Source organism: Orycteropus afer, unplaced genomic scaffold (genome assembly GCF_000298275.1).
Source record: "Orycteropus afer afer isolate SDZICR_OR568_19922 unplaced genomic scaffold, OryAfe1.0 scaffold00034, whole genome shotgun sequence".
NCBI lineage: Eukaryota > Metazoa > Chordata > Mammalia > Tubulidentata > Orycteropodidae > Orycteropus > Orycteropus afer.
In genome coordinates, this window is record NW_006921621.1 from 14,735,062 (window position 1) to 14,743,580 (window position 8,519).

Consider the following 8,519-nt stretch of genomic DNA (forward strand, 5'->3'; position numbering starts at 1 on the left):
GTGACACCAGTCCTAGTGACACCACTGCCCCTGAGCTCAGTCTCCTCACCTGTACACATACAGCAGTAGTATGTGTAAATGTTAGAGCACAGGATCCTGACCAGACTCCCAGGGTTGCAGTCCAGTGTGTCACTAACTAGCTTTGTGAACCTGGGCATTATATATCCTTTTTGCGTCTCTTTACATAAAATGGTGGATATATCAAAGGACAGTATGGGGATTAGATGGGTTAATATATGTAAAGCACTTGAAATGGTCGGACACAGAATAAGGGCTCAACAAACGCTGTTGGTATTAGTTGCCGTCAAGTCAGTTCCTACTCACGGTGACCCCATGTCTGTGGAGTTGAACTGCACCATAGGGTTTTCAAGGCTGCGATCTTTCAGAAGGACATTGTCAGGCCTGTCTTCCCAAGTGCCTCTGGGAGAATTCAAACCACCAACCTTTCAGATGGTAGTTGAACACAACCATTTGCACTACCTAAGGACCTCAATAAATGTTACCTATTTTTATTATTATTATTATTATAACTGTGAGAGAGGAGGACTCAGTGATTTCTGAGGTCCTGTCCAGCTCTGGTGTTCTATGACCTTGGGATTCTGCCTGCGTTATCATTATTTATCTGTATTTCTAAAAACGCACAATATGTTGCCATTATTTGAATAACTCGGGCATCTCCAATCGGAATGACCCTTTGAACTTGGGCCTCCTTGAGCTACCCTTTCCTATGCAAATGGAAGGCTTAGGCCCCCACCTATTCACTGTGGAAAGTGTAGAGCCCTTTCCAGTACCTCTGAGTTCTGGGGCAGGGTTAGGAGATGTTTCTCCCACATCTTTCCTCATTGAAGCCCTCTACTCTGTGACGGTCTGTCCCTAAACTTCCCCAGGCTCACAGAGTGTGGTAGACTTTTTGAGGGTTCAGGTGTAAGGCAGGGAAATTATAGCACAGAGCAAGAAGCAAATACATCAAGGTCAAACAATAGAGTCTGGTTAAATAAACACCATACTTACACACTGTGCAGCTATAAAAAAAAAAAAAGTAATGAGTACTGCTTGCTGCATTAATATGGAAAGATTACTAAGTAAATACAAAACTAGGTGCAGGATACTGTGAATGGCATATTTGCAAAAGAAAAAGAGAAGCAGAGGAAGGGGAAATATATTTACCTACATTTGCTGTATGTGCATGTCCCTGAGTGGTGCAAACACTCAGCTGCTAACCAAAATGCTGGAGGTTCAAGTACACCCAGAGGCACCTCAGAAGAAAGGCCTGGCAATCTGCTTTCCAAAAGGTCACAGTTCTATTCTGACACTTACATGGTGGCCATGAGTCAGAATTGACTCCATGGCAACTGGTTTTCTCTCTGGGAAGCCACATGAAAAACTAGTAACCTTAACAGTCAGGGCAGGGGTGGTAGACATCTTTGTACATTTTAAATTTTGAAATACATGGATATATTATTTGCTAACAAAAATCAATAATTTTTAAAAATCAAGATGAAACATCATTCTGCCTTGAGATTGCTTTGCTAATCCTCACCCACTGGCCCAGGTTCCAGGCCGCACCCCACCCCTCTCTGCCAGCTGCCCCCGCAGATAACAATTTCCTCGCATTTGGTTATGCAAACCTTTTGCTCTCTTTCCCTCATTTTCCTCCAACCAGGTTGTGCCTCTCTCACCCAAAAAGCCCACTGCTGTGTTTTCCCCACAAAAGAGCCTCCTCACCACTTCCCTAGAAAGCAGAGTAACAGCAGCTTCTGTATGAAGTGGCCCTTTTAGTTTTTCTGTCACATTTGTGTCCACGTCAGCCTCCTAGCTGGACTGTGAGTTTTATGAGGGCAGAAAGCTGCCTTGTTCATCTTTGGGGCTCCAGCATCTTAGGTGCTTCTGTATACACCACGTCAATCTGCCCAGGGGACTCTGAGCGTCCTGAGGACAGGGACTCTGGCTTATTCTTGTCTCTCCCTCCTTCAATGCCTGGCACATGATAGTTCACTCAAAGACCCCAAGTAAGTGTCAAACTGGGGAAAAAGAGGATTCATTTTTAAGGAAACATCAAGTAGCTGTTAACGGTGATGGAAAATTTGGAAGCAGATACAGGTAATGGTTGTATATCATAATTAACGTCATCAGTCTCACTGAATTATAATGTGAAAATTGCTGAATTGACAAATGTTGGGTTATATATATATTTTTACCACACACATACCAAAAAAAAGTTTGTCAAATTGAATTGGCTTGGTGAGATAAGTGTGTGAATGTGGAGAGGCAAAGCAGAGGATGAGATTTGGGCCAAGTATGGGTCAGGAAGGCCGTTGTTGTGTACTACCAAACCTATTGCTATCAAGTCCATTGCAACTCATAGCAATCCTGTAGGACAGGGTAGCACTGCCCCATAGGGTTTCCAAGACTGTAATCTTTACGAAAGCAGACTGCCACATCTTTCCCCTGAGGAGCCAACTGGTGGGTTCAAACCATGGATCTATTAGTTAGCAACCGAGTGCTTAACCACAGTGCCATCAGGGCTCCTCATAATAACAGTTCACCTTTATTAAGCATTTTGCTACATGTCAGGCAGTCCTCTAAATGCTTTTCATGCTTCAACTCATTTAATCTTTACAATAACTCTACCAAGTGGGTTCTGTTATTATCTCCATTTTACAGATGAGGAAACTGAGACACAGTGTGATTAAGAAAATTTTCCAACATCACACAGCTAGGAGCGCTGATGGTGCTGTAGTAAGGCATTAGGCTGCTAACCAAAAGGTGGGCAGTTCAAACCCACCAGCTTCTCCATGGAAGAAAAATGAGGCAGTCTGCTTCTGTAAAGATGTACAGCATTGGAAATGCTAGGGGGGTTGCTATGAGTCAGTATTGATTTGATGGCAATGGGGTTATCTTAAAAAAAAAAAAAAAATCCCACAGCTAATAAGTGGTAGAGCTGAGATTTGAACTCATTCTGAATGCAGAGTATCTGCTCCCAACTATTTAAACTGCCTCATGTGTCCACAGTAAAAAGTATAAGCTATATAGAGCAAGGCCAGCCTACCAGCACATAAATGGAATGGAGAGGAGCAGAGGCTAGCCAGAGCTTGGGGCTGAGAAGTGAAAAGAAGGCCGAGTAGGACCTCCCTCTCCAGAGAGTGTTCAAGAACAAGAGGCATGGGGCTAGACAAGATTACCTTCCAAGGCCTCTACCCACTTCTGACTCGCACCCGAGCTGAGAGAACACTGAGGGCAAAAGCCTATGGGGTCCCTCCACGGGTCCGTTTGGAGCAGCCATCGAGGCCAAAGGTTACAGCTAGAGGGCAACACAGCTCCTGCAGTAAGACAAATGTTGACCCCCCACATCCCTGCCCAGCAGCCAGAGGCCCCAACCAGGCCAACTAAAGGGCAGGCAGGGGACAGGAAAAGACTGGTCTTTCCAGCTCCTAAACCTCCAACTCTCAGCCCAGAGTGACTGCCTCTTTCCCCACTGAAGCAAGTAAAGCATGGAGTGGTTAAGTAATAATGCAAGGTCCCACAGTGGCTGCCGTGGGGATTCGAATCCAAGGAGTCTAGCTCCTTTCATTCATTTAATAAATACTTACTGAGAACCTACCGGGAGCTCTGGTGGTGTAGTGCCTAAAGCATTTGACTGCTAACCAGAAGGCTAGTGGTTCAAACCCACCAACCACTCCTCAGAAGGAAGATTGCGCAATCTACTTCCGTAGTGATACCGCCTTGGAAACCCAAGGAGGGGTTGTTATGAGTCAAACTGACTTGATGGCAGTGAGTTTGGTTTTTTGATGAGCACCTACTACGTGTCAGGTACTATCTAGGTGCTTAGTACTGTCGGTTTACAGAATCCACGTTGTGAACTATGTTACATCCTTGAGGTGGGAAGAAGGCCAGGAGTAAGGGTCCACCCTAGCACTGGGAGAGGATGCTTGGTTCTCCAAGATTCTGCTGGCCCAGGAACTGAAGAAAAAGAGCAATTACTCTGCTGAGAAGCTGGTGGCTTCTGGGGCTGATGATGCCATCTCTGGTAAGCTAGGCTACTGAACAGAGGACTCAGGGCCCTGGCCCTGTGACCCCCTCCCTGAAAGAATGTTGTTCTTACTATTTCCCTGGGTGGTGCCAAGTCTCTTGGAGCCCATGTCCTTTGGTGGCCTTGGGGAGGAGGGCTGTGAGAGGAGGGCACAGGGTGAGAAGGGTGAGTCAAACTGCTGCCAGGTAGATCTCAGCTGCTCTTTCCCCCCAGCCCATTCCTGACCTGGCAGCTCAGGAGACTCTCTTGGGCCTGGGGACCAGAGCATGTGGTTTGGGGAAAATGGCAGGAAACTGGCACTGCTGGGTTGTTCCCCTCCTTGAGCGGCTGGCAGCTCCCTCTGCAATGTGACCCAGCTGCAAGCTGGGGAAGAGAAAGGGCCTCGGAGTCATAAACCCACACTCAGCTGCTCAAGGCAGGCAGGCTGAGGACCAGGTCCAGCTCAAGGGTGTGGACGAGGGTGGGTGGGTGTGCTGGGGGTAGAGGGATCTTTGGGAGCTTTCTTGAATTCATAGGCCAAGGGCAAGAAAAACATTGTCTGGATTAATATTCCTGTTGCAAGGTCTACAAAGCCTTGCCCTCCTCCCAACCCATTCCTTTTATCCTCCCTTTTCCCAGGATCCTCCCTGAAATGCTACCTCCTCCAAGAAGACTTCCTGAACTTATGGGAATTAATGTTTCTCCTCATCTGTGTTCCATGTGCTGATGAATAGACTGACTTTGGACTTCTCTAACACTTCCTTCAAACTTTCATCCAAGTTTGTGCAGGCCTCCTGACACAAAAGTCACATTTCTTTGACATGTGATTTTTTAGCTTCAAATGTGTATATTTTCTTGTTTTAAATTACTTACAAAGTAAGCATAGGTTTTATTCTCAAATCTTCCAGGAAAATTGATGTTCAAAGATTGTCCATGTTTTGCCTATTACTTTGTAAACCACTCAGAACTTCAAGAGCATCATTGTGTCGCTCAATGGGAGGACCACTGAGGTCGCTAACTTCAGCTAGTAGAATCCCAAACCCTTTCTTGCAGGTACTTAGAAACTGATGCCTGCATTCCTTAGGAGTGACCAGGCAGATGGGCAACTATAGCCTGCACCAGGGTCACTTCTGTTAACAGGGTACTGTTCAAATATTATTGCATTGCATGGGTGCCATGATGGACTATAGTTTATAAGCAGTTCTCTGGAACAATGGTTTGTAAGCTTGATTGCAAATTAGAATTATCTGGGGATCTTTTAACACTCCTGATGCTCACTCCACAACCTATACCAATTAAGTCAGCATCTCTGGGGAGGAAACCCAGTCAACAGAACTTTCTGAAAGCTCCCCAGAAGATTCCAATGTGCAGCCAAGTTTGAGAACCAGTGACCTGGGCCAGCCCCTTTATAATGCAGATGGAGATGTGGAGGTCCTGACAGAAGTGATTGTCCAGGTTCACCCAGCAGGGCAGTGGATGAGCTCCCACCAGGCCTCCTCCTGCCATGTCCTACACACTCATCTTCCACCTTGCTGTGGGCACTGAGCTGGTGGACTCCCAGTCCCACAAGGCTGATAGGAAAGAGGAGATCAAGGATAAGCTGAGAGTCCCTATCCCTATATGCCTCCATTCAACCAGCCTCTGAGGCTGGAGGCCTTAGAGCAGAGCCCAACCTGCAAATTATCTAGGCTTGGACACTACCCTGGATTTAACAGGAGCTCTGGGCGGCTGGAAAGGACCCCTGTGGTGCAGTGGTTAAGCACTCAGCTGCTAACCAAAAGGTCGATAGTTTGAACCACCAGCTGCTCCATGGGAGAAAGATGTGGCAGTCTCTTCAATGACAATTACAATCTGCCTTATGGAGCAGTTCTACTTAGTCCTATAAGGTCACTATGAGTCATAATCCACTAGATGGCAATGGGTAGGGAGTACGGGGGGGCGGGGGGAGCTTGGGGCCCAGACACCAAAGGGAGACATGCTACAGCCACAGGCAAAAGAGGTCAGGGCGGGGATGCAAGGTGACATCCCTGACCCCACCATGTGGGGCCCCAGTATTCCCCTCCTCCAGTGCTCCCCACCCTCCTGATGACACACTGACCCCTGCCCTCCACCTCATTGCCCTCATCCCTATTAGGGAGGTGACCACGGAAGTGCCTCAGCAGCTTGAGGGCTGACTGCAACTTGTTTTCACTCTGGGGTCTTGAATAGGTCTGACTGGATCCCAAACAATAGGTCCATCTAGAGGGTCACAGGCCGCTGTGTCCAGGCTGGGCTGTCTGTGGGACACACACACATACACATACATACACACACACACACACACACACACAAAACGGAACCCTTGGAGGAAGAGGAAGAGGTTCCCTAGGATCTCTGAGTCACTAAATTTGGGACATTCATGGACAAATGCCCCTCTTAGAGAAAGAAGTTCAGAGGAAAGGTGGACAAGGTTGGACAAAGAAGTTCATCCTTCTATTCTCTTCATCCCCTATCTTCTAACCTAGTGTTTCTCAAACCTGACTTTACACAGAATCATGTGAGGAGCTTTTAAAGATGCTAAAGCACAGGGAGACAGCTCAGGGTGCAGAAGAGTATGGAGGGATGGACACTGGGAAGAGGTAACTATGGGGAGGAGTGAGAGGGGAGCTGTTGCATTGTAAATTTTGGTCAATGACATGAGACAAAGTATATGTGAACTGCTGTATGAAAAGTGAATTTACTCTGTAAATCTTCACCCAAATCAAAATAAAATTTAAAATAAATAAATAAAGATGCTAAAGCCTAAGCTATAGCCCCCAGCAGCTCTTAGTCCACTGTTCTGAGGTAAGGCTGGGCATTTCTACTTAAAACTCCCCAAGTGACTCTACTATACAGCTAGGCAGCCAGGAGCTAGAAACCCAGCTTGATGGAATTACCAGACAGGAGGCTGGATTCTCTCACTGGGCAGAGGGACAGGAAAAAGCCTGCCCTTTCTGGGGGTGCATGGCAGGTAGTATATACTGAGACCCCACCTTCACATCCATCACCACACAGTGCAATAGAAGGTGGAGTTAAGAGTATAGGCAGAAAAAGATGGAAACAACCTATGTGCCCATCAGCAGAAGAGTGAATGACCAAACTATGGTACATACACACAATGGAATGCTGTGCAGTGCTAAAGAATAATGTAGAGTCTGCAAAACACCGCATTATATGGATGAACTTAGAGGACATAATGAAATAAGTCAATCACAGAAGGACAAATATAGTATTAGTTCATTGTTGTCAAGGTAAGGTTTATATATGGAGGGAAACTTTCTTTGTTGGTTCCCACGGGTGGGAGAGGAGGGAAGGGGAGGAAACACTGCCAAAAAAAAAAAAGAATTGACCCATGTCACTTTTGTGTATTTCACTGTACATAAATTATATTTCAATAAAATGTATTTTAAAAAAGAAGAAGAAGAAGAAAAGGAAAGAAAAAAAAAGAGTATAGGCAGATTCTGACCCTGAGGTTCCTCTTTCCTGACCTTGGGCAAATGATTGGCCTCTCACAGCCTCGGTTTCCTCATTTATAGGATGGATAGACAGTTGCCACCTGGGAAATTCTTGTGATAATTAAATGATATAATCCACACAGTCCCAAGTTTGTTGTAAGCAATCAATAAAAGGCAGCTTTTTATTATCTAATAAATAAATAAAAATCAAAACCCGAGTTAGTGATACACTGACCACAGCTCTGAGCTAGGTTGTGGTCCAAGAGAAATGCAGACCCACAGTCCTGCCCTCAGGCCTCTCCTTCCCAGACAGATACAGGGGGACAGATGCATAGTGAATGAGCTCAGGGTTTATAGTGATTATAAACAGGAAATAATGGATGGGATTAAATATTTACATGGTATACAGGCTTTGGGATAAAAACATTAGCAAGGAGGGCAGAGAGGAGTGGGGAAAAGGAGGCAGCAAACATAAGGAGAGTATAAATGTTAGTACAAAGCAGGGATTGAAACCATCCGAACATGTGTTTCAAAAGCACCAGAAAGGTAGGGACAAGGACAGGAGGGGAAAACCACTGTCCAGGCCTATCGGGTGTGTGTCAGAAGCCTGGCCTCATTGTTCCTTAGTCAGGGATGTCCTGCAAAGCTGGAAGAGAACATACAGGCAATCCTTGAGTTATGAACAAGATCCACTCCTAAGAGTGTCTTTAAGCTGAATTTGTAGGTAAGTTGGAACAGCTGCATACAGTTCTTATTTAGCCATACTTTAGTGCAAGAAGGAGCTCTGGTGGCACTGTGGTTAAAGCATTGGGCTGCGAACCAAAAGGTCAGAAGTTTGACGCCACCAGCAGCTCCGTGGGAGAATGATGAGGTCAGTCCACTTCCGTAAAGATTTATAGCCTTGAAAATCCTATGGAGCAGTTCTACTCTGTCTTATAGGGCCACTATGAGTCAGAAACAACTCGATGGCAGTGGGTTTGGTTTTTCCAGTGCAAAAAAAGAGTCAAAACCTTTTCAACGATTTAAAAGCTGCACAT